Source organism: Ursus maritimus, unplaced genomic scaffold (genome assembly GCF_017311325.1).
Source record: "Ursus maritimus isolate PB19 unplaced genomic scaffold, ASM1731132v1 scaffold_2, whole genome shotgun sequence".
In the NCBI taxonomy this organism is placed as follows: domain Eukaryota; kingdom Metazoa; phylum Chordata; class Mammalia; order Carnivora; family Ursidae; genus Ursus; species Ursus maritimus.
The window spans coordinates 43419541-43445978 of NW_024424452.1; the positions used below are offsets into that span (position 1 = coordinate 43419541).

At 42.0% G+C, this 26438-nt stretch overlaps 1 protein-coding gene and 1 long non-coding RNA gene across 2 annotated transcripts in view; both read right to left on the reverse strand.

Moving 5' to 3' along the window:
• LOC103672062 (olfactory receptor 10J3-like) overlaps window positions 1–26438 on the reverse strand; it is a 143243-nt gene that overhangs the window by 47970 nt on the left and 68835 nt on the right. The gene's annotated exons all lie outside the window — the stretch shown is intronic.
• LOC121103954 lies at window positions 1567–22346 on the reverse strand. Its single transcript, XR_005836258.1, has 3 exons — window positions 22008–22346; window positions 18988–19281; window positions 1567–2279 (listed from the first exon to the last, which is right to left on the reverse strand). It is a non-coding gene; the product is annotated as an uncharacterized LOC121103954 (long non-coding RNA).

Here is a 26438-nt window from a genome sequence, read left to right on the forward strand (position 1 = left end):
TTAAGTTCCAGGTTGGCTACAGGGGAAAATAGAACCTGCTTCCGTGATCATGTCAGAGAAACACTTTCAGAAAGTGATTCAAATCCTTTGACTATCTAGTTAAAGCTGTAGTACCAGGTAAATCATATTGGCGTTCCTATTATGAGACTATACGAGATTGGCGGGGATCCAATCTCTGAGTGACTCGTCCGTTAAGGAGATATGGGCTTGCCTGGGGAGAGGCTTTCATGGAGTGGAAAGAAGTAACAAGGGCAGGGGAGTCAAGGAGAGAGTCCGCAGCAGGGATGGGTGGGAGAGGGTTAGGAGGTCGTGCACGGTAAGGACAACGCAGCCAGCCATCTGATGACTTAGAAACGACCAAAGACAGACTCCAATCGTCCATCCAACCTACAACCGCTTAAGACCCACCAGTCCCTGAATTAACAGCACATGGGTCACTGGCCACCTCCACTCCCAGGACTCCTGCCCTCCGCGTGTCCTCCACTTCACACAGCCTTCCACCCCAACTGCATCAAGGGGCTGGTGGCTTCTCCTTTCCTGTCCTCAGGCCATTCTACCACTTACCACCCCTGGACAGAAACTGCCCACCGCCACTCCGCAGGGTACTCATCTTGAAACCCAAACCAAAGCCGCTCTCCCACGAACCTTCCGATGAAGGCGTCACTCCACGTACTTCCTCACGCCCCACCACGCCACACTCAGGCATTCACACGTCACTTCGGCGACCTTCCGTGTGGTGGCTTCATGGATGCACCTGTGAAAGGGGCAGGGATGTGGTGGCCAGGGGCCCAGCTCCAGCCTCGGATGCGGTCTTCACGGGCGGGGCTCCGTATGCCCATCTTAGAAGGCAGGGCTGTGTCCAGATGGTTCATAACTAGCTCATTAGAGTTCATGCTTACAGATTCAACTACGGGTTTTGGTTTTTGGTTTTGTTTTTTAAAGAAATTCATGGTGAAAGCCAAGAGAACTCAAAAGTACCCTGCATTTGTCAATAGCCACTTTTACTAAGCAAATAAAAATTTTACTTTAGTTTCAAAAATGCTGCCCTGTTCGACCTTCTCAACAGACAATCTGTATCAGCCAACTTAACTGCTTCAAATGTCAGGTAGCGGTTTTGTAGGTCACCGAGTGAAGGGACTGGAACATAAGCACCGGAAGAAAAAGACTCCAGTTTGAGCCCTGCCGAACTTACGATCTACATTTGAATGAATGATTTAGCTTCCCTAAGACTCAGTTTCCTCATTCAGAACACATACCCAGAGTGTATGACCAACACATGAGACAGGAAGTATGAAAATCCTTTGTAAATGATGAAACAAATACTTATTTTTATTAGAGTAAGAAAACAGCAAAACCACCTCTGTAAACTTTCAATCATATCTACCAAACCCCAAGTTCAACCTCATCCCCTGAGGCAGCCGCTGCCTCTGAGATCTCGGGGATGCCACTCGTCTGCCTTCCTGTTTTTTTTTTTTTTTTTTTTAAGATTTTTATTTATTAGACAGAGATAGAGACAGCCAGCGAGAGAGGGAATACAAGCAGGAGGAGTGGGAGAGGAAGAAGCAGGCTCATAGCAGAGGAGCCTGATGTGGGGCTCGATCCCAGAACTCCGGGATCACACCCTGAGCCGAAGGCAGACGCTTAACCGCTGTGCCACCCAGGCGCCCCTGTTCCTCTTCTTTCTGCACCTGACCTTGGGCTCGCTTTCCCCAGGATGAGGGGAGAGGGAGGAGGAGTGGAAGGGGGAGGAGAGGGAAGGGGGGTAACGTTTGCTTGTGAAGGGTCCTCCCGACACACTGGTCAGGATCTGAAACAGCGCCTCGGGGAGCACCAAGCACCAGAAAGCGTGTGTTAAGCTTGGTTTCCCCAGACCCAGGGCACCACTCTTCTCTTCTCAACTGGTCTCTCTTGCTAAGACCATGAAATCCTAAGATGTCTGAATTTACGACACACCTTTGTTTCCTCCCAGCTGCGGATCCCCAAGGAAGTAACTGAATCCTTCCTTCTCTACAAAATGGGGTTATCCATGCCTGCTCTGCCTTTCCAGCGCGGCTGTCGTGAGAATCACCTACACTGGAATACACGATAGACAGAAGCTGCTAGGAGGACCACCGCAAGGTGTGAAGAAGGGTAGCGTATTATCGTCATGATCCCTATGTTCTTACCTGTCCAATTTCTCCCGGCCATTTCGTATTATTTCACCAGTTGTTGACTCTTGCCTTTCTCCCACATACGCTGAAGCTCTAACGCTATTGCAGAAGCTCATGTACGTGCAGTTCCTTGCAAAAAACAAAAAACATCCCCGAACTTGGCACCACTATCTTTTGTTAGCAATTCCAGCGCTTGCTGCCCACCCACCTGCTCTACACCAAGCACCTTCCCTCCTCCTCGTTTCGTGGATTTCAGATTCTTCACATGACCCACGGCCCTCAGTAAGAAACGCATGTTCTGACATGACCCAGTGTGCATGCATCCATCTACAAACCGAAACAAAGAATTCACAGAACAGCATTTATTCTTACTACTTGCAATGCATTCTGATATTTTTCATTCCAGGCTGGTTTTTTTTAATTTTACCAAAGAGAGAGAGAATATGCACCTGCATAGAGGGAGAGGGAGAGGATGCCATCCAGACTCCACACCGAGCACCTGACCCAGGGCTCGATCCCAGGACCCCGAGATCTTGACCGGAGCCAAAACCGGGAGTCGGACACTCAACCAACTGCGCCACCCAGGCTCCCTGAGTCTCTTCTAATTCATTTTAGTCAAATAACGTTAATGAACAGGGGTGCAGATACAACACACTTTGACCAAACACTCAATACTTGAAAGTTGAAATACTCCACCGAAGTTCACGCTGGAGCCCAGTATCATCAGACTGTGTTTCTGGGCTACTGACATTAAAATCTTACTTAAGAACAACACTAGAATTTCATTACTGACATTCGGTATTCATATTTAAACACGGGACATCTCAGAGGAGGGATGCTTACTCTTCCCCGTGGTCACAGGTCCGGGATGCCAGGCGGGCGGCTCACTTCTCACGCGAGAACCAGACTGGCAGAGAAGCAAAATTATCTTGAGGGAAACACCTTATTTTTCTCTAACACGTTCTTTTATTCATCTTCTTCATTAAACATAGATTAAAAATAGTTTATCCTGAAGACTGTCATATACGACTGTGGTGGCAAAATTAAAATCATGCTGTAAATTCAGGACTTAAGAATTAAAAAGCTAAAAATACAGTGCTTCACAATTGTTTTATTTAAAGTTATGAATAGAGAACACCAGACAATTTTGCAAAGATTAGAATTCTGATATTTGTTATTCTGCTTTGTATATTTAAGTTTTATAAGTATTTATTGGCTTTACAACATATAACGTTCTAAAAGTAAAAACCAACACACTCTCTTGATATTTATACGAAATATGATTTTCCTTTTTAAAACTCTTAAATTTGTCCCCCAAATTCACAGCTTTCAATCATCGATTGTTCTTGCACTTTACTTTTGCAGTAATATAAGGTATACCTCAACTGATTGAATTTTAACATGTAAAGCATATAAAGCTATTTCAGTCTAAAGCCACAGAATGATTACCTGTATTTGAAAATGCGTATTTGAATATTTGTAAAAAGCCGGTGGCTAGCTTTGTCCAGATTCCTGATGCCGTCAGCCTGATCGCAGGTCACACTATCGTGTGGTCACTGTTCCCCTACAAGCTTGAGTTGCCCCCAAAAACGACATACAAGATTTTCGGTTATAAACTTTGCAAAGACTAAGGACCAAAGCAGCAACGAAACAGCGGATTCTGACTAAATACCAAGAGGTCCAACTTCAACGTGCTCCTGGGGTGGCCCTCTAAGTTAGGGTAACCCGGGCAGATCTGGACACCGGAAGGGGACGCTGCACGTGTGAGCACCTCCATGCTGGCCAGAATCTGCATCTGCAAAGGAGGCCACCTGTTTTTGTCTTCTTTTATTCTGAAACAGTGGTATGTTAACTGGCATTTTTCTGATTACAAAACAATACTCTTTGAAGCTTCAGAAAATTATAAAGAAGAAAATGGAACCTCTGTTTCTCTGAGGGTCACTATGGCCCAATGAGTGCATAGGGCATCTCTCCTCTCCACACGCCCCAGCCCCACCCCTTCTCGAACACTAGCAGGGAAACATTTTTAAAGTAGGATCGTATAGCCAGTGCTTAAACACAGAAAGGGAATTTTGAGTGGGCTACAAATTACACGCATGACCTAGAGACTCAGAACAAATGAGGTCGCCCAGAACGCCAAAAGCACTCAGCAAAGGGAGACAGCAAGTCTTTCTGGACCCAGCATGTGATTGGTTTAGTAAAACACCATTGAAAACGTCTGGGAGACATTATACAGCCAGAGCCTCTCCCCTACCTGCACAGAAGGCTGGAGGGCGACTTTCTGGGGACACTTACAGAGAGGAGGTAGGGTGGGGGGTGTGCTACGGTAATTTTGTAAAAGCTGAGGAAGAGGTAAAGGAATGTCAGCAACCCTTCCAGGAGACTGACGATAAGGCTTACAGCTCCCACTCAGGAAACTGAAGGACCTTCCCTGGGGAACTTAGCATTCCATGAACAAAGACCAACAGATATGGAAAGTTCCACATCCTATGTTGAAAAAGTAAGCTTCCTTTAAGAAAGCCAGCTTCAACCACATCACTCAGCTTTATCACCCTGGTAAGTAAAGCCCACCACTGAACATACCCCAGCCCTTCACACGCACACAGTTTCCAAAGAGCTTGTTAGTGCATTAGTCCTATTACAAATGGACTGACAAGGGTCACCAAACACTTGGGAATAACATGGAAACAGACACCATCTAATAAACAGGTAACAACAGAGCATGGAAGAATCCGATACAGTGCAGGGAGGAGATTGAAGTCTTTCTAAAGATACGTACTCAACATTTTCAGAAGGACATGACAAGACACGGTATTGGTGAAATAAAAGCAGTTCTATATAAAAGGCGTGCACTGAGAAGCAGAAAGAACTTTACAGATTAAAAATACATTACCTGAAATAAAAAATTAAATAGGAGAGTTGCAGGAGAAATTTAATGAAATGTCTTGAATACCAGAACAAAATGACAAATAGGAGTGCACTAAGGGGCCGACAAACGAATACTGAAAATAAATAGAGGATGTTTAATATTTGACTAGATAGACTTCAAAAATAAGTAGGAAGGGTTAAATTTTCAAAGAAATAGTAAAAGAGAATTTCAAAGAGGAAAAGGACATGAGCTTCCAGACCAACGGTCTCCCACAACCAAAGCAGTCACGACACATGCAAAAGGCATCTTCATGAAGTTCCTAAAAACCACGTGAACAAGATGACCTTACCAACTTCAAGATAAAAAACCAGATGTAGTAGCGAGCAGTGAATGGATCAAGAATCAAAATGGCCTTCACTTTACACGAGACAAGGAAGTAATGGCTTAAAAATTTTAAGGGAAAATTAGTCCCGTTCACCTTAAAAATAGAAACTGCCCGTTATTTTACCAGTGAAAGATGGGTTTATCTGGGATTAAAAGAGAATCGCGATCGGGACAAAGAAGCTACGGCACAATCATAGGCAAGTCTGGGAACAAAGGAGAAAGGGGGGGTGGGAGGGCTGTTCTGAGCTAAGAAGTTCTTTGGAGGAAACCGGGAGTTCCGAGTGGGGTGGCTTCTCACTGGCTGAGCCGTTGCCCGGGGGACGAGCAGCGTCTCCTCTTCCTCCTGGAGTAGTGGCGTGGTATCCAGGCTCAAGGTTAAGTCTCTCTCTTGCCGCTGGGCCTGAAGTCAATGAGGAGTGGTAGGGCTGACCACACCGCTGCCCAAACCTCTTGAATCCATTTTCATGAGGTTTCCCATTACTAAATTTCAGAGTCACAAACCAGAATTGCAAACTCAGCAAATCATCAATCAAGTGTGAGAGTAAAATAACATTTTCTAACACGTAAGATCACAACATTTTGCTCCATCCTCTTTCTCGGGAAGCCATTAAAATGAGGGTGTACGCCATGAAGAAAGACAAAGGATCCAGGAGATAGTGGATCCAGAAGAGGAAAGAAAGAAGGGGATCCCCAGGCTGGAACTGAAGTGTCACATCTACAGCCCTCGCATCAGTTAAGAAGAAACTGAATAAAACTGGAGAAAGGCAGAGGGCTCTTGGACAACTGGCTCCGTGAAAAGCAAAAGGCAGGAAAATTAACAGATGCCTGACATTATGGACCATAGAGAGGAAAAATAAAAACAAAACCGTTTAGCCTTCTTGTTCAAGAAGTACGTAATTATAGTGTATGACATGGCTCAGCTGTGAATATTCATGTAATCATTATTATTGAAACCGGAAATAATGACGACCAAAGTTAGAATATACACATTTTGAGAAAGAGTTAAGAGGGAAGTGTGTGAGTTAGGAACTGAAGATGAGAACAGGTAAAATTATTGAATAGTGTGATGGTTAATGTTATGTGTCAACTTGGCTGGGCCACATTGCCCACATATTTGGTCAAGTATCAATCTAGATGTTCCTGTGCGAGTGTTTTTAATGGAGACTGACATTTAAATCGGTGGGCTTTGAAAATACGGAAAGAACCCAGATGTCCATCAACAGATGAATAAAGAAGATGTGGTGTGTGTGTGTACACACATATACATCTAATGGAATATTACTCGGCCATCAAAAAGAATGAAATCTTGCTATTTTCAATGACGTGGATGGAACTGGTGGTATTATGCCAAGCAAAATAGGTCAATCAGAAAAAGACAAATATGATTTCACTCACATGTGGAATTTAAGAAACAAAACAGATGAACACAGAAGGAGGGAAGAAAAAAAATAAGATGAAATCAGAGAGGGAGACAAACCACGAGAGACTCAACTCTAGGAAACAAACTGAGGGTTGCAGAGGTGGGGTAAGCGGGGGATGCGGTAAGTGGGTGATGGGCATTAAGGAGGGCACATGATGTAATGAGCACTGGGTGTTATATACAACTGACGAATCACTAAACTCTACCTCTGAAGCTAATAATATACTATATGTTAATTAATGGATTTTAAATAAATTTTTAAAAAAACTAAAAAAATCAATTGCTTTGAGTAGAGATTTCCTCTGTAATGTGAGTGGGCCAGCTGAAGGTATACATAGAACAAAAGACTGACCTAGCATGAACAGGAAGGAACTTGGCAGCTGATGGTCTTGAGACTTGAGTTACAGTCCCTGCTCTGCCCTGGGCCTCCAGCCTGTTGGGCCACCTTGTAGACTTGGGATTTGGGGAGTCAGCCTGTGAACATAACCCTTCATTTCCTCTCTCCCTCCCTCTCACACAAACATATATATAATTATGTAATTATACTAATTATATATATAAGTATATAGTATAAATATATATTTATATATAATAATATATATTTATATATAACACAGGTATACACATTCAATTAGTTCAGTTTTTCTGAAGACCCCAAATACAGGTAGCCTCTAGAGAAAAGAAAAGGGTAGGGAGGGATGGAGTAGAGAATCACTTCCTTTTATATACACATATACCCTCCCCACACATATATGTATATATCCACACACAACAAACATATGTATACATATATTTAGAAATATTTGCATTTTTATACTGTACCTGCACTATTTCTAAAAAATAAAAATGTTAAAAGTTAAGGGAAATCATTAGGTAAATAGCTAGAGAATGTAGAACTTTCAAACCAGTATAGACCATAGAAAATAGACCATAGAAAAACTGATGAAGTTCTGAGAAAAGGGGGAAATAAGGAGAAACGTGGTAAAAGGAAAACCCAAAATAAGAAAGAATAAGCTTCCTATAATAACTATATAAATATCAGTTGGACTAAAATTTATAGAGGAAAAAAAGACACCAAAAGGAAAAACAAGGCAAACGTAGTTCTGATAAACAGAGCGATTCACTGATAACGTGTAACCACCATCACTGGTATGGACCTAACAGCCAAGCTGCAAAATACGTCAAGCAAACACTAACAAAATCACGAGGCGAAACCAGGGTTGTCAAGACACTGAGGAGACATTAAACATTTTCAAAACACTAGTAAAGCAGACAGAATGTGAGAAAATACAAAAGTTTACAAAGTTTGAGAAAAACACAAACTCAATTTCAAATTATTTTCATACAATTTTTGACAAAAATCCGACCACACTCTTCCCCGCCAAAGAGATCTCCGTGAGTTTCAACACGTCTAAGGCTTTCACAATCCATGCAGGAAATTTTAAAAAGCAGCCACAAAAGTTGGCCACCTTCCCTTGCCAGCCCCTTCCCGAAACCATCCCTACATCTGCAAATATAAAAATATACTTTGAAAAAAAAAAAAGCATAAGTGAAAGAGGAAATAAAAGTGTTAAAAAGTATAAATTATTTGAAATTAAAAAAAAGCAGACTAGCAAAATCAGAACAGTGAATTAAAAGCAGTCCTAGGGATAAATTCATAATCATAAATCCACTGCTTAGAAAAACAAAAGTGTTTAATTCAAGAATGCAGATAAATACAAAGAAAATTTTTAACATATTTGTAATATATAAATTAATGCAAAGATAAATAAAAATTAATTAGAACTTAAAGAGTTAAGTAAAAAATCACAATATAAATGAGGTCTTGAAAATATTGAAGTTTTGGTAGCTACCATCGAGAACAGATGGGAGAAGGACCACCTAAATAAAATCACAAACAGAATGAGGACATAACTAGGGATACAAATAAAACTGTTACAATTATAACAGCATGAAACACTTTAGATCAATTTGAACAGATCAAATGTACAATTTTAATAAAAATAGTAATTTATAATAATGTCCTGAGAACAATTAGAAAATGAACAGAGCAAAAATGAAAATGACAGTCTAAATGTAGTTATCATCCCTATTCAAGATAAAGATATGAGACCAAACCTTTAAGATATGCACAGTCTTTCAGGTTTTATAAAAATAGGAGAATCTCCCCAACTCAAATCATGAGGCTACTAGCCTCAAAAACTTTGTCAAACCAGAAACAGGCAGTTAAAAATACAAAATTAAATACCAACGTCATGGGGGCAATTATTCAAAATGAAAAAATTTTTTAAAAGAATTCATAGTTAAAAAAACCCAGCATGTCCAAGTTGGGTTTAGATAAGGAACACAAGGATGATTCAACATTAAAAGAATCAACATAATTTACTGTATTAACAAATGAAACAAAAAAATTATGATTTCAAAAGATGAGAAACATAAAACATGATATAAAGCCAATATCCACTGATCATAAACATTCTTACCAAGCTAAGACTAAAAAGGAATTCCCTTTCCTTATGAGCGTCTATCGGAAATCTACAAACATCGTTTCATGACAAGACATTTGAGCATTCTAAAGTCAGGAAAAAAAATGAAACTATATATATATATCAGCAAATACAGAAGACAATACACATGTGTTTTGTTTGCAACTCTCTTCTCCCCCTGACCTAAACTACCTAAAGCGATCGCTACGAAAACGAGTAGCTGGACTTGTGCAAAGCGGTAATATAACAAGAACAGCACAAGGAGAGAGGAGGGACTAATCTACACTGGAGCGAAGTTTTTGCTTCTATGCAAATTAAGTTGATATTACTAAGAACTAGGTTTTTCTAAGGGAAAAAAATGTAATCCTCCTCAGGGCAACCACGAAGAAACTGACTCTAAAAAATTCCAGGAAGGAAGAAGCACTAGGTACACTAGGACATATCTGTTCAACAGAAAAGGCAGCAGTGATGGATGGCCACAGGAACGAGAAATGCGGGACAGACAGAAAACCACAGTAAAACGGCAGACGTAGCTCCCAGCTGCGCAGTAACTACAGTAAACACAAATAACTTAACCAATCCAATCCAGAGACTGAGATTGGTAGAACGGATTAGAAAATATAATCCAGGGGCGCCTGGGTGGCACAGCGGTTAAGCGTCTGCCTTCAGCTCAGGGCGTGATTCCGGCGTTCTGGGATCGAGCCCCACATCAGGCTCCTCCGCTATGAGCCTGCTTCTTCCTCTCCCAATCCCCCTGCTTGTGTTCCCTCTCTCTCTGGCTGTCTGTCAAATAAATAAATAAAATCTTTAAAAAAAAAAAAGAAAAAGAAAATACAATCCAAGTATACAGCATCTACAAAGACTACAGATTCAAACACACGAAGAGGGTAAAATTCAAAAGATGGAGTAAGATACACCAGGCAAACAGTCACCAAAAAGTATGTGGAATGGCTATATTAATATTAGACAAAATTAACTTTAAGACCAAAATTGTTACAAAAGTGGGACATTTTATTAAATAAAATGATAGAAGTTCAATCCATCAGGAAGAAATGACAATTATCAATTGTACATGTACCTCACAGAGCCCCAAAATACACGAAGAAAAACTGACAGATTTGAAGGGAAAAATACACAATTCAATAATAATAGTTGGAGCCTTTAATACTCTGTTTTCAATAATGGGTAAAACAATGAGGCATAAGATCAACACGGGAGGTGTGAACACTATGAACAGATATCCATAAAACATACACCCAAACTACCAACATATACATTCCTGTCCAGTCCACAAGGAACATTCTTCAGGACAGACCGTTAAGAAAGTCAGACCATTAAGAAATCTCAGTAAATTTAGGGGTATTGAAATCAAAGTATGCTCCCTGACAGCAGTGGAATTAGAAATCACTAACAAGGAAATTTGGGAAATTTACAAATATGTGGATATTAACACACTTCTAAATAATTACGGTATCAAAGAAGAAATTTTAAAAAAATAGAAAGTACTTTAAGATGAATAAAAATGAAAACACATCCCCAAACTTACGGAATAGAGCAAAAGCAATGCTTAGAGAGAGATTTATAGATGTCAATGTGTATATTAAAAAAAAGTTCTCAAGTCATTAACCCAAGAATCACCTTGAAAACTTAGAAAAAGAGCAAACCAAATTCAAAGAAAACAGAAGGGGAAAAAATTAAAATTAAAAATTGGAGATGAAATATAAATAATAGGAAAATTAAAAAACCAAAAGTTGGTTCTTTAACATGATCAACAGTTGATAAGTCTTTAGCTACACGGACCAAGAGAAAAAGAGGACACAATTCGCTAAAAGTGAGAATTAAAGAGAAGATATTGCCCTTGACCTTACGGAAATAACCAACCATAAAGCAATAGTATGAACAGCTGTGTGCCAACAAGGTAGGTGACGTACATGAGGTGGCCCAATTCCCAGAAAGTCACAAACTAGCAAAACTGACTTACGGAGAACATCTATCTGAACAGAGTTACAATAAGCACACGTTGCCTCAGTGATGGACAGAAGTCCCACCAAGAATAGCCCAGAACCATGTGGCTTCCCTGAGGAAGTCTACAAAACATTAAAGAACACCAATCCTTCATAGACTCTTCTTGAACATAAAAGAGGAGGAAATGCTTTCCAACTCATTCTATGAGTTATTATCTGATACAAAAACCAGACAATGGCATCACAAAAAGAAAAAAAAAAGGAAAATCTATAGACCAATATTCCTGACGTATTGGGTACAAAAATCCTCAAGATGGAATCTAGCAACAATTCCACTTTGAGGCATATGTTCAAAAGAAATGAAAATGTGTCCACACAAAAATTTATAGATTAATGTTCATAATTGCATTATATTCCTGAGAGCTAAAAAGTAGAAACAGCCCAAATTTCCATCAACTGGTGAAGGGATACATAAATACAGTATATCAATATATTAGAATATTATTCAGCCATAAAAAGGAATAAAATATTGATATATGCTACAACATGGATGAAACACGTACTAAGTCAAAGAAGCTAATCACAAGTCACATAATGTATGATCCTGTTTATAGAAGATGGGCAGAAGAGGCCAACGCACGGAAACTCCGTCAGTGTTTGAGAGTGGTTGGGGGAGGGGAGAAAGGAGGAGCGAACGCTAAGGGCTACAGGCTGTCGATGGGGGTGATGAAAATGTGTTGAAATTAGTGGTGATAGTTGCACAACTCTGATTTTGGCAAAAACCTCTGAGTTGCATACTTTAAAAGGGTGCATTTTACATTCTGAATGCCCTCTCAGTGAAGCCGTTACATATTTTTGTTATGTTTTTGTAAGGTGTTATTACTGTAAATGGATATTTTTATACGCGATCCTTCTGGAGGATATTATGTCCCTTTACTGAAGAACATCAAGGAAGCACCGCATAAATGGGGCCACATTCATCGGTGGGAAGATTCAAGGATGCAAAGACGTCAATTCTTCCCAGATCGATCTACAAATTCAATGCAATCCCAATAAAAAAGCCCCGAGATGCTGCGTACACACGGACGGATTCTAAACTTAGTTCAGAAGTGTGAGTTCCTTCCTTTATTTAACAAATATTTATTGAGTGCTTACACTATGTCACTTTTATTAAAGCTACTGGGGTACAACAATTAAAATGATAAACCGCCTCACTGCTTCCGTGGGGCTTATATTTCGTAACGTGCTAAAACAGACAAGGCTATTTCAGAAAAAAAATTACAATGGGTTTTTACTTGATCCAGCAGATACCAAGACACATCATAAATCTATATTAATTAAAGCAGCACAAAATTGGCACAGAGTAGCCAAAACAGATCCACAGAACAGAATCCCAAAACAGAGGCGTACACGTAGACCAGTTTGGCACATGACCAAGAAGGACTATGATGGAATAGATATCGCTTAGAAACATGCAAACATGAAGTTCTCATTAGTTGTTTTTTTTTTTTTTGAATTGCACTTCCTGGCTCTGAACTTCAATGCGTTCAGAGCCAACTACCCAAAAAAAAAAAAAAAAAAAATCCGTCAGTTGTTTCTCTCCTGGTTTGATGTTAGCAATCCAAAGACACGGTTGCACTTGAGTTTCAGCGGGTGCTATCAAGCACTACAGACTCTAATTTGCTGGTCAGAGTCAGGAATCAGAGAAAATCAACAGGAAAACAAGTTTTGGGAAGCCCGCCTTTCACCCACATACTAAGCACCAAGGGTGCCGAGCCTCCAGACCTCGGCTCTACATCTCATTTCTCCCCTCTCGTGCCCAGGCACCCCCCCCTTTTTTTTTTTTTAAGTTTTCATTTATCTGACAGAGAGATTGAGAACCAGAGTGCACAAGTAGGGGGAGCTGCAGGCAGAGGGAGAGGGAGAAGCAGGCTCCCCCCTGAGCAGGGAGCCCGAAGCAGGGCTTGATCCCAGAACCCTGGGGATCATGACTTGAGCTGAAGGAAGAGGCTTCACCAACTGAGCACCCCAGGAGCCCCCTAAGCACGCTTTCTGATGCCTCTTCTAATGGACCAAAAAATGCTCCAAGAGAAGAGAGGCTGGGACCTCCTCAACGGTTCCTTTGCTAACCACCCCCAAGGAGTGGTGCTTCCCCATGCCCATTTCTGGTTCGTTCTTTGATTCTAAAACCAGCGTCATCCGTGAGAGGACAGGTAAGGCTCGCAGATGTCTGCAGATGAGGGCCCGTGCACGGCTCACGTGCGCCCAGGGTACTCGGGGATCCCTTTCCAAGGGTCTCCCAGGTCAGAACCGTTTTCATGACAAACCTGATGTTCTTTACCTTTCTCACTCACTCTCTCTCCCGAGACACACGTTTTCCAGAGGCTACATGACCTGTGATACGGTGTCAGATCATATACAGAAGCACACACGAAAACGCAGCTTTCTTTCTATTAAAGCCAGACACTAAAAACAGCAAAAACGTAAGTTAAGTGTCACTCTCCTGAACCTCTTTTGTCTTGGGTGTGGTTATTTTTCATAAGGTTATTGACATTATCAGGTGGATTGTCATTTTTAAATGAGTAAGAAGGGTTTTTCAAAAATTTTCAGTTTTAATTTCTATTATTGGTAAAATAACACAAACAAAGCTCTTGGGTCTTCGATTTTTTTTTTTTTTTAAGATTTTATTTATTTATTTGACAGAGATAGAGACAGCCAGCGAGAGAGGGAACACAAGCAGGGGGGAGTGGGAGAGGAAGAAGCAGCCTCATAACGGAGGAGCCTAATGTGGGACTCAATCCCAGAACGCCGGGATCACGCCCTGAGCCGAAGGCAGACGCTTAACCGCTGTGCCACCCAGGCGCCCCCCGATTTTTTTTTTTTTTTTTTAAGCATTTAAAGGACTCTTTGGTCGCCAAGTGTGGGATGGCCCCGCCTTCTCAGAGCCAGCTCTACAGCCTCAGGCAGGTAGTGCAACCCTCAGTAAACACAACTTGGATACATGAGGGAACAAAAGTATCCATATTTTACATTTTGAAGGATACAGCAGGGTTTGAATTGGACAATAAGCATGCAATTTCTAACGCGGTGTTTGTTACCCAGTAGATACTTAACGCATCAGTGTGTTCTCCCTTGACACTGGGCAGGCAGCACTGGGCTGGGAGTTTAACATCACAGCTCCTGTCCACGTAGGAAGATGTCCGTGGACGCTGGCAGGGGGAGTAACCATGGCCTCCACTCCATGCACGTACACTCCTGCCTCTAGCTCCCTTCTCCCCAGTGCGGGCAGGGATCATGCAATCTGTTGAGTGCAAACGGCAGAGGAAGGGCCAGTTCTTTGTGGCTGAGGTGAGCTGTGTCTTCCCTGCCCGCAGACATCAGGGCTCCCGGGTCTTGGGCCGTCAGACTCAGACTGGGATTTACACCATCAGCTTTCCTGGCTCTTCAGCTTGCAGCTGTGAGATCATGGGACCTCTCGGCCTCCCTAAGCACATGAAGCAATTCCTACGGTAAATGTCTTACGCACACCAGTAACACCTACTGGTTCTGTTCCTCGGGACAACTTCCGTAAGTACAGGACTGAACCCCACAGGAGTTGCGGGGGTCACACGGTGATCACACTGCATGGCCATGAATGGGAAAAACATGGCTGGCTGTACAGGTGAGACAGAAGTGTGGGTGGCATGGCCTTGAATGGCACTGGTCTGGGGAGGACTCGGGGGCCAGAAAGAATGCCGGGAATGCCAGCCACGCTGGAGCAGTTCATGGATAGCACGCTCAGGAACAAATACAAGGGAGGATAGAGGTGACGGTCCAGACCATCATGACGATGACGATGCCAGGAAGAGTCAGCAGGTACAAAGTTAGAAGGAAAAAAAAAAAAAAAAAAAAAGGACAAGCCTACGCTTCCACCCGAAGCTGGAGAAATCTGCAAGGAGGAGCTTTGTTGCATCAGGAGGTCACCCTCAGGGGCGCCTGGGTGGCACAGTGGTTAAGCATCTGCCTTCGGCTCAGGGCGTGATCCCGGAGATCTGGGATCGAGCCCCACATCAGGCTCTTCTGCTATGAGCCTGCTTCTTCCTCTCCCACTCCCCCTGCTTGTGTTCCCTCTCTCACTGGCTGTCTCTATCTCTGTCGAATAAATAAATAAAATCTTTAAAAAAAAAAAAAAAAAGGTCACCCTCAGCTGAGGAAGGTCTGGATCTGAATGAGCTGGACAAAGGGAAGGAAGGGTAAGGCTCTCACTGCCCAACAGGTTACACTGTGCTCTGAGCTGTATTTTTTAAAATTTTATTTGGTAGAGAGCACGCACACACACATACAGAGTGAGCACAAGCAGGGGGAGCGGCAGGCAGAGGCAGATGGAGAAGCAGACTCCCCGCTGAGTAGGGAGCCCAACATGGGGCTCGATCCCAGGACCCTGAGATCATGACCTGAGCTGAAGGCAGATGCTTCACCGACTGAGCCCCCCAGGCGCCCCATCCAAGCTGCACTCTTGAGCAATGCCTCAGCCTGGGGCATCACCAGTGCTCTTCCACTGGCTAGGAACTCAGCAGTCTTGAGAAGAAATCAAGAAGATTCTCATGATTTGCTTCACTTCCAGCAGGGATGAGAGGGAGGAAAAGTTTCAGTGTAACTGAACAGCAGAATTATGAAAACAACTACTATGCTTGGTCATTAAAGAGGGGGGTCCAGGTCAAAGAGGTGGCAGGTGTTGAGTGACTCTGGCACTTCAGCTCCCTCTGTACCACCTGGTACTGATCCAGTCATCTCTACCAACATGCACTGCCACACCAAGTGCCCCGGGAATGTCCCAGAACAGGTGTTCTTCCCAAATATTCTGAGTCCTAAGCTCTCCTCTCCCTAGCCCAGCTCCTTCACGTACAGAAGATGACGAGCACGAGGTCAGGTGGTAGAAGGGCATTCGAGCTACAGTACTCGTCATGTTTCCAGTAATGGAGACCAATGCTCTTTTGAACTAAGTTCTGTCATGTTTCTTACTTTATACAGAATCTTCTCTAGAGAAAAAAGCAATATCCAGTGTTAATAAATGATGTTGACTTTTTCTAAATCTCTTTGTGATGTGAAATTTCTCAGTGAAAAGAAAAAAAGAGAGGGGAGTTATTTTTCAAAGATTTTGTTCTTCCCCTATGCCTACACCTCGTAACAGTGGCAAATAATGGCATCACTGTGACTATCCCTTCTACTCTCCTCCTGTGTTTCTTAATGAGCAGTTTCTTCCAAAAACAGACTACATGGACTTCATCTCACTTTGGCTTTCAAGTCTTGTAGAAGCAAGAATCAGCCCATTTCTCTGTGCATGGATCATCTTTGCTTTCCTGTCACCAACCCATGGCAGTAACAGGGTAATACCTTGATATGGGCAACCCAGTCTTATTGAATTCAAGAACTAGAAGACCTGTGTCCTGCTGGCACGCACAGTGTATACCACAGATTGCTCCTATCACTAAGTTCAGGTCAGGGCCAGAGGTGTTAAAAAAAAAAATCATCTATAGAGTAACAAAGAAACATTACATATCACTTCTCCTCAGCAATCATGCAAGCAGGAAAAGTAGAGTGAAATATTTAGTGGCCAGAAAATAATGGCCATCCTAGAATTCTATACCCGGCAAAATGAACCTTCAAAAGTGAAAGACTTTCTCAGACTAAAACAGAGATTTTACACTGGGTGTTATATGCAAGTAATGAATCATGGAATTTTACATCAAAAACTAGGGATGTACTGTATGGTGACTAATAACAAAAAATATTTTTTAAAAAATGAGTAAACTAATCAACCTTAAAAAAAAAAAAAGATTTTGCTGCCAGATTTGTCTTCCAAGAAATGTAAAATAAATTCTTTAGAAAGGAAAATAATATAAAATCAGAAAAATACCAGGCCCGAATGGGTTCACTAGTAAATTCTTACCAAGCATTTAAGGAAGAAATTATACCAATTCTTTTCCATCTCAGAGAACAGAAGCACAAGGAATACTTCCTAATTCATTCTAAGAGGCCACAATTATCCTAATACCCAAACCAAAGACATTTTAAAGAAAAACACTAAAAGCTAACATGTCTCATGAACATAAATGCAAAAGCCCTCAACAAAATATTAGCAAATTGAACCCAATAATGTGTAAAAAGGATTACACATCTCAACCAAGTGGGATTTATCCCAGGTATGCAATTCTGGTTCAACGTCTGAAAATCAATTAACATAATCCATCACATCAACAGCCTAAAAAAGAAAAATTACATGAGCATATCAATAAATAGAGAAATAATATTTGACAAAGTCGACACCTACTCATGATAAAAACTCTCAGTGAACTAGGAATAAGGGGAAAGTTCCTCAACTCGAACAAGAATATACATAAACAAACTAAAAGAACCCCATATAGGTAACATAATAAAATCTAGAAGCTTTCCCACTAAGAGCAGGCACAGATAAGGATGTTGTGTCTCACCAAGCCTTTTCAACATGGTACTGGAAGTCCTAACTAATGCAGTAAGACAATAAAAGGAAATAAAATGTATATAGATTGGGGAAGAAGAAATAAATCTGTCTATATCAAAATTTTGTTGAAATTTTGTCACAACTGTCAGAATCAATTCCTGGAACCAGCAAGCAATAGCAAGATGGTAGGACACAAGGCTAATACCCAAAAGTAAATTGCTTTCTTATATGCCAGTAATGAACTAGTACAATTTGAAATTAAAAAGAATATCATTTATGTTAGCACCCCACAAAAATGCAATATTTAGGTATAAATCTACCAAAATATAGATAAGAACTGTGTGAGGAAAACTACAAGAACTCTGATAAATGAAAATAAAGAGCTAAACAAATAGAGAGCTATTATGCGCTCACAGACGGGGAGACTCAATATTGTCACGATGTCAGTTCTTTCCAAATGGATTTGTATATACAATGCAATCCCAGACAAAATCCCAGAACACTCCTTTGTGGATATCAACAGACTTATTCTAAATTCATTTGGAGAGGCGAAAGATCAACAATATCTAAAGAGAAGTACAAAGTCAGAGAAGTGATATTACCCAACTCCAGGACTTAACAGTAATTGAGACAGTATGGTGCTGGCAAAAGAAGGTGCACATGGATCAGTGGGAAAGAAAAGAAAGCCCAGAAACAGACCCACATAGAAACTGTCAAGTGATCGTTGATGAAGGAGCAAAGACAATACAATAGAGCAAAGACTGTCTTCAACAAATGGTGCTGGAACAACTGAATATCCCCATGCTAAAAATAAATCTAGACACAGACCTTACACCCTTCCAAAAATGAGCTCAAAATGGATCACAGAACTAAGTGAAAAATGCAAAACTCAAACTCCTAAAAGACAACAGAGAAGAAAACTTCGATGATCTTGGGTATGGGGATGATTGTTCAGATACAACATCAAGGGCACCATCCATAAAAGATAAACATTTCTGCTCTGTGAGAGGTGGCAAGAGAAGAAAAAGACAAGCCACAGACTGGGAGAAAATATTTGCCCTGAGATACATCTGATATACCCAAAATATACAAACAAGTTTCCCCACTCAACAATGAGAAAACAATCTGATTTTGGAAAGTGCCTCTAAGACCTTAACGGACCTCACTGAAGTCGATACACAGGTGGCAAATAAGCGTATGAAAAGATGTTCCACATAAATTACCAGGGAAATGCAAATTAAAACCACTACATACCTATCAGAATGTCCAAAATCCAGGCCACTGATGACACCGAAGGCTGGTGAGGACGTGGAGCAACAGGAACGCTCTCTCGCTGCCGCTGGAAACGCAGAACGGCGCAGCCATGTTGGAAGACGGTTTAGCAGATTCTTACAAAACGAAGCACGCTGATGTGACCCAGCAATTGTGCTCCTTGGTATTTACCCAAAGAATCTGGAAGCTTATGTTCACACGAACACCTGCGTGCCGATGTTTATAGCAGCTTTATTGACAATTGCCAAAGTGGGAGATGCAGCCAAGATGCCGTCACTAGGGGAAGGGTGAAAGAAACTACAGCATATTCAGAGAATGGAATATTGTCCAACACTAAAAACAAGCTATCGAGCCATGAAAAGACAGAAGAGAAACTTAAATGCATATCATGAAGTGAAAGGAGCGAATCTGTAAGGGCTACGTATTGCATGATTCCGAGTAAGTAATATTCTGGAAACAGCAAATCTACAGAGACAGTAAGAAGATCGGTGTTGACTGAGGGCTGAGGAGAAGGGAAGGAAGAGCAGGCAGAGAGGGTTTTCAGGGCAGGGACAATACTCCCTATACTATATCAGATACGCATCATTTTACATTCGTCCAAACCTATACAACACACTTTCTTTCATAATCCAGATACCAATGGTAAGGAGGAAAACTCAAAATTCTTAAGAGTCCCCATGCTACTTTTGTGATCTATTAGCGTGTAATCTCTCCGTCACTGGAAAAGCAGAAATAGATGATCACAGTTGGTATCAAAATGCTTCTGAACGAAACCATATTTGTACAGCATTTCCTGTAATTCGTAGTATCAGTATCGGTGCCCTTCATTCCAGCACAGCCCCGAGTTGCTGTCCAGCGTCCCTTCCTTTCAGCCTGGAGGACCCCCTTCCGCACTCTTGTAAGGCAGGCTTGCCGGCAGCAATTACTCTCAGGGCTTTGATTACCTGGGACTGTGTCTCCTTCACCGCCATTTTTGAACGGTAGTTTGCCAAATCTGGAATTCTTGATCTCGAGCCCTTGGGCATTCCTCTCTGAAAGCTTCAGGCTGTACTGAAGAAGCAGCTGGGATCCCCCTTCCTACAGACGACCTGGGGCTCCCATTTATTTGCATCTCTTTCCCCGAAGCCACGTTTTCTGTTTGGGTACTTAAACATCTCTTTTAAAGCAAAGCTTGCGAACAAACAAAGGTTGATAACATTCTCTTTTCCCCCAGCCATTTAAATGTGTCCTGCATTGACTGCGGACTCCACTGTCCCACAAGTCAGCTGTTAATTTGATTTCAGGTCCCTGGTACGTGAGGAGTCATTTATTTCTTGCTGATTTCATGATTTTTCTTTGTCTTTATCTGTCAATAGTGGCTGTCTTTGTGTTTACCTTTTCTTTGGAGTGGGGGTGGGGGTCTCTTGGATGCACAGATTAATGTTTCTCATCACTGTTTGGGAGGGAGATTGGTCACAGCAGACACCGGAGGAGGAAGATACAACCAAATGTCTTCGGAGAAGGCAACGTGTGTTGGATTTCCAGCTTCATCTCCGGCTCTCCTCTGCGCCTTCTCTCTCTCCAGATGGGGTCCCGACCCCTGGATTTATCGAGGTGGCAGTGGCATGCCAGTGTGGCAAGGTGGCTGTACCCCGTCATGCTGGACTGGTACAGCCGGAACCTCTCCTCCCCTCCAAAGACGGACTCTGGTTTTCTAGGAACAATGAGCTCAATATAGGGGCATTAAAGTTTGCTTACATCTTGCTCCCAGCTGTTCTAGATTCGTGGAACTGAATCACACGTGCAAACATAGAAAGGCACCCTTCCTCTACCCCTTTCTTCCACAAATGACCCTGCTTCTGAGAAATTTTAAGAATTGTTTCTTCCGAACCTATTTTATCACAGAAGCCCTTTCTCAGCTGGTTGCTCCTTCTGACTCTACAAACTGAAATGACAAAGGACTTACACCGGGGTTCTTTACGTTCTTTCCTGAAGTCTTCTACTGAGCACTTCAGGTTCTCCCATTCTGCCCGCCTCCCAGTGGTTTTTGTGGGATGGGTAATACACAACACGTACAAAAACTAAAACAGGCTCTACTAGTCTGCCTTCAACTTCCTTCCTGTCCCTTTTAGAATGCCGACTCTGGAAATACCACCAAAATAACCTGTTTATCAACAAAGCTGAGTTTATTCCTATCTTGATGAAGGAGAGTAGGGCCTTGACAGCCGGGAGTGAAAAGGCTATTCCTGAGGTTTTGGGCTGAGCTATATGATCAGTTTTTCAACTCGGGGGCTTCATCAGGACTGGGGGAGAACCGTGATGTAATACTTCAGGATCTGTGGGCGCAACAAAGTGAGACTTTGGACGTAAGGGTTTCTAGCGCCTTAGGGAGTTAAGTCATTTGATGCCATTAAAAAGCTAAAGAATTCGACAGGCATTGACCTGAGTTTTTCTTGTGAAGTTTCATAAGAACAATAAAGCTCACAACGTTCGTCTTTCTGGGCAAGGATTGCCTGGAACAGTAATGCCATGCTGATGAAAAATAGGAAAGTTGCACTACTGAAAACAGATGAAGAGCAGAGTCATGTGAATATCGCCAGGAAGCACGCGCCCTCCTTTCCGCCTTCCGCCCCGTGTCCAGGAAAGACATAGTATATGATTATGCAGCTATGCCTTCAGTACAGGCTAATACACAAGCATTCATGTGCTCACATACACGTTCATACTCTCCCCACTATATTTAATATTATCATGGGTGCCCTTCCACAGACTGCTTAGAGATTCGTCTGAATTTTTCTTAATGGTGACATAATTTTCCATTTTATAGACAGGTCATTATTAGCTCAGCTGACTGCTGACAGATTTTCCCCCAGCTGTTGCATTATAAACAATTCTATAACAGACAACTATAAACTTTTCATTTCATACGAAAGTGAACACAGGAAAGTGAAATGCAAAGTCAAAGGCTAGGAGCATACTCAACTTTCATAGAGCCTCGCGTTTCTCTCTGTACGATTTCTTACCAAGTGATTTCTCACAAAGAAGGTGTCAAGATGCAATTTCCCGTCATTAGGTCTCGAAGAGGAAAGAGTGCAGTGAGAGGCAAGAGGGCTCAGCAATGGGAAGCGTGGGTCTGCAGCTACGCGCCTGGGACTGAATTGTTTCCTTCTAGTGATGTCCCCACAGGCAAGTCACTTCTGTCTCAGTGTATCTCTGGCTGCAGTAGGCCTGACGACAGCGGCGTCCTCAGAGTTGTGAGGATCAGAGTAGTTAATACGTGCAGGGTTTAAAAAGGATCCAGTACCTGGTAAACGCTATCTAAGTAAACGAAGTCCATATAAGGCTTGAGGCCTCCTGCCTACCGGTGCAGACGCTAAGGGCCCAGTGCTTAACCAGGAAACTGCCGGTGATTTCAGAGTGGGGACTGGAAGCTAAAGACAAAAGCCGATATTCACAGGAAGCTCGTATGAATACGATCAATTCTATAACTTATACAATGGAGCTATGCATTCAACCTTGGTCTTTCTCTGTGAGATTAGCAACGAAATTCGCAGTGGATCTGAAGGGGAGAGGAATCCCCCAAAAGAGCATTTATTTGTTCATTTTCTAGTCCCTGACCATGAGACGGGATCTAGGGTTGCAATGGCTAGTCCATACTAGTTTCTCAATAAACATTTATTGAATGAATAATGAATGAGTGTCTCTGATGTTAAGGAACTCAAAACACCATTAGGGGAAAAAAGTAAATGGGAATGACAGTGCAGAATCACGGGTACTATGATGGGGGTGAGTACAGGATGCTGTAGAAGCGTGGGACAAGGGCACCCAACTCCGACCACGGGTCACAACCCACTAGAAAAGAGGTTATGCAAACTAGTAAGGAAAAGGTGACCAATGCATGGGTCGCAGGGGGCATCTAGTTAGAGGGATCAGCATTTAGAAAGATTTCAGATGAAGCAGCAAGAGAATCACTACAGGTCAGTGGCTAAGGAAAGTTTCCAGAACCAGAAGGTACTACCACTAAATCGTATTTCACCTTGGGCAGAGTCCAATCCTCTTCGTAACACACTGTCCTCATCTATACCATGGGTAACTTTAATATGAGCTCAGAATATTGTAAGGCTCAAAGAGGTTAAAGCATAAGCCATTAAGCAAAGTGACACACACAGTAAGATCTCAACAAAATTTCGGCCATAATTATCATCACTCTTAGGGATAATCTTGTCACGTTTAGGAAATGAAGAGTGGTTCTGAATGGGTCTAGGGCCATGTGGTTTGTAGAAGCTTTAAAGAGGCTGAGTCTTTGGGGTCTACCGTAAGGAAGAGAAACCCAGCTGAGACTTTGGGGTTGAACGGTGCCTCAGTGTGTGGGATTTTCCAAAGTACAAAGGTTGAATTTGAACCGAAAACGTCACTATGCATTTCTACCATTGTGTGAGCTGAAGGAGGCTGCATTAGCTCCGTTCATGCCATCCCTAACAGACTGACATGAATCACATCCCTTCTCTGCTTCTGCCACTGCGGCCCTCAGAGTCTCTGCCTTATCGGGCTACCTGCACCCGGGAGGCCCTGCCACTCTCCTGAGGGCATTTCCCGGCTCTTCTCCGGTGGCGTGGATGGGCTCCCCCACCTTCCTGAAAGAGAACCATAGCTTTGTGAGGGGTCTTTTGTTTTGCCTGCTCCCTGATGAAACCCAGTTTTGTGGGTTTATATACTTTTATATACTTAGAAATTGCCCACAGTGATTTCAAATTCTACTTTCTTTTAAATTAATAGCTCAGAGGACTTTATGCTTTAATCATACTCTCTGCTCTGTTTTTAAATGTATTATTTTACATTTTCTCACTCCCTCTTCCTGCCAGCTGCAAAGAAATTCCTGCCATCTATTTTCATTGACTTCTTATCTTCATATCTTCGAGTATATACATTTCTATTAAGATAGATAACCATTTATCTTGACCTTTATTACCTGCCTCTAATCTGAACATAATAAAGATTCTTTGTTATTTTAATGGCTCAAATATTAGAGAGCCTTTCCAAATTTTGAAACCCAAAATAGATTATTGTTTTTATTTATACAGCAGATGGTTCATCTAGCCTCTTAAGGATACTTTCCCCGTGTAAAAGCCATGCTGCTTTTCCCTCACAGGTGAGGCTCCGTGCGTCTGCACTTCATTCCAGAAGCCAATATTTACCCCACCTGCCATCACACACATCTTCCCCCTTCCCTTCTAGATGCTCCTGCAGCCCCCTGGAGCACAGGGCTGGCCGGTTGACTGCACATTAAAGCAGATCCAGGCTCTGCAAGCTCAGAGTTCCACTTTTCTAATGCAACTAACTCATCGCATGTTCAAGTACTTCCTGGCCCTCTTTCTGTTCCTGTGTGACAACCGGAGCTCACGGAACCAGGGCCCATGTCAACAGTACAGCTGTGAGGAACGAGGTCTTCTGTCTCAGACCCAGCAGTCTGTGTCTTCTGCCTGCCTCCGTGACAGGGTGTCAGGATAACTTGCCAGCTTGCAACTAAGATAAATCTCAGATCCTTCAGAGCTCTTGACAGAGGCTTTATTCCCATTTTCTTAATTCTCTAAATATGGTTCTTCCAGAATATGCACAGTGGGTGTTCTGTAGGGAGATATCTGCACTCCTGTGTTCACCACTGCATTACCCCCAACAGCCAAGACACGAAACAACCTGAGTGTCCAGCAGCAGATGAATAGATACAGAGGGCGTGGGAGACGAAAGGTGTGCATGCACGTACGCGTGCACACACTCATATTACCGCCATATAAAGGAGGAAATACTAACCTTTGCAACATGAATGACCCAGAGAACATTACTGTAAGTGAAATAAGCCAAACACAGATAAATACTGTGTGATCTCTGCACGAGCTCACTTCTAGGTGGAATTTAAAAACGTTAAGGTGACAGGAGCAGAGTAGAATGGTGGTTGCCAGGGGATGGGGGAGCTGGGCAGATCTTGGTCAAAAGGTAAAAACTTTCAGTTATAAAATAAGTTCTAGGGATCGACTGTGCAGCATGGTGACTACAGTGAATACTGCTGTACCGTGTACCTGAAATTTGCTAGGGGAGATATTCATATGTGTTTTCACCACATACACACACACACACACTCACGGTGGTGGATGTGTTAACTAGCTTGATTGTGGTAATCCTTTCACAGGTATGTATCGAATCATCCCATCGAATACCTTAGACATACATAGTAACTATTTGTTAATTTTGCTGTAATAAAGCTGGGGGTCAGGGTGGCGGAGAGAATGCTGGTGAAGGAAAGCTCCAGGGTTAGAGCCCTAGAGCAGTCCCACAAACACCCCAAGCTAGACTGGAGCTGGAGGAAAGGCCTGCAGAACAGTGGTCTTAAGACAAAAAGCAGCAAAGAAGCAAGCTAGACAGATGGACATCCATCCATCCATCCAGACAGAAATGACTAGATACGTCTGACCACATGTAACTAGTTTTGGGAAAAGATTTTACTGTTCTGGTTAAAAAAAAAAAAAAAAAGGTTGGATTATAGATACTTCAAAGCTGACCACTAAAAGGGTTCAATTACTGAAATTTAGGGAGAAAACAGATGTTGCACTGGAAGAGACAGACTCACAGTACAGCTACACGGCTCAGGATAATATTTGCATATCACAATGACGTATGTTCTGAAAACAGATTTAATTTTTAGTGGGAGGATGACAAGAGAGGTATGTGGGTATGTTTGTGTTCATGTGTGCATAGTGTTGTCAGTGAGCTGGGAAGGCAAGAGAGGATGCCTAAAGTCTAGGAATTAAGAAATATCACTATAGGCATTTTACATAAAATAGAAGCAGCAGAAATGAGGTGGACACCATGAGGAGACAGGAGAGCTGACTTTAAGAAGCAAGAATCATGGGTGGATAGAGAACTGTTTTAATAATAAAGTGTCATTTTGTATTTTTAATTCTGCACTTGGATTATTTATAAAAACTAAATTGTAAAAATTCAGTTTGACTTTTGGATGACTAGACACGGTGCATATATAACCAGAAAATGAATCAGTCAAACAAAAGCCTGGCAAAGAAACAAACAGAGTAAGAAAGCGTCATAAATGGAAAATAGAGGATAACAGTAATACCCAGCAATTTCTCTAATCATCAAAGATGTGAGTGGATGAAGTTAATCAATTGAAACAAAAAGGCTCTCAGACTGAATTTTAATAATCTGATGGTACGCTATTAAAATAAAATGACACAGGTTGAAAATGAAGAGGTTGAAATGGGATCCAGGAAAATGCTGAAAAAAAAAAAAAACACGGAGGTAATATTACTGACATCAGACAAAATCTTACACCGAGTGAAAACCAGTAAGGGACCTAGACTGTTGGTAAGCAAAATAATTCACCAGGAAATCATTCCATTCATGAATTTATAAGATCCCAACAGCCTCGCTTCAAATTGTATTAT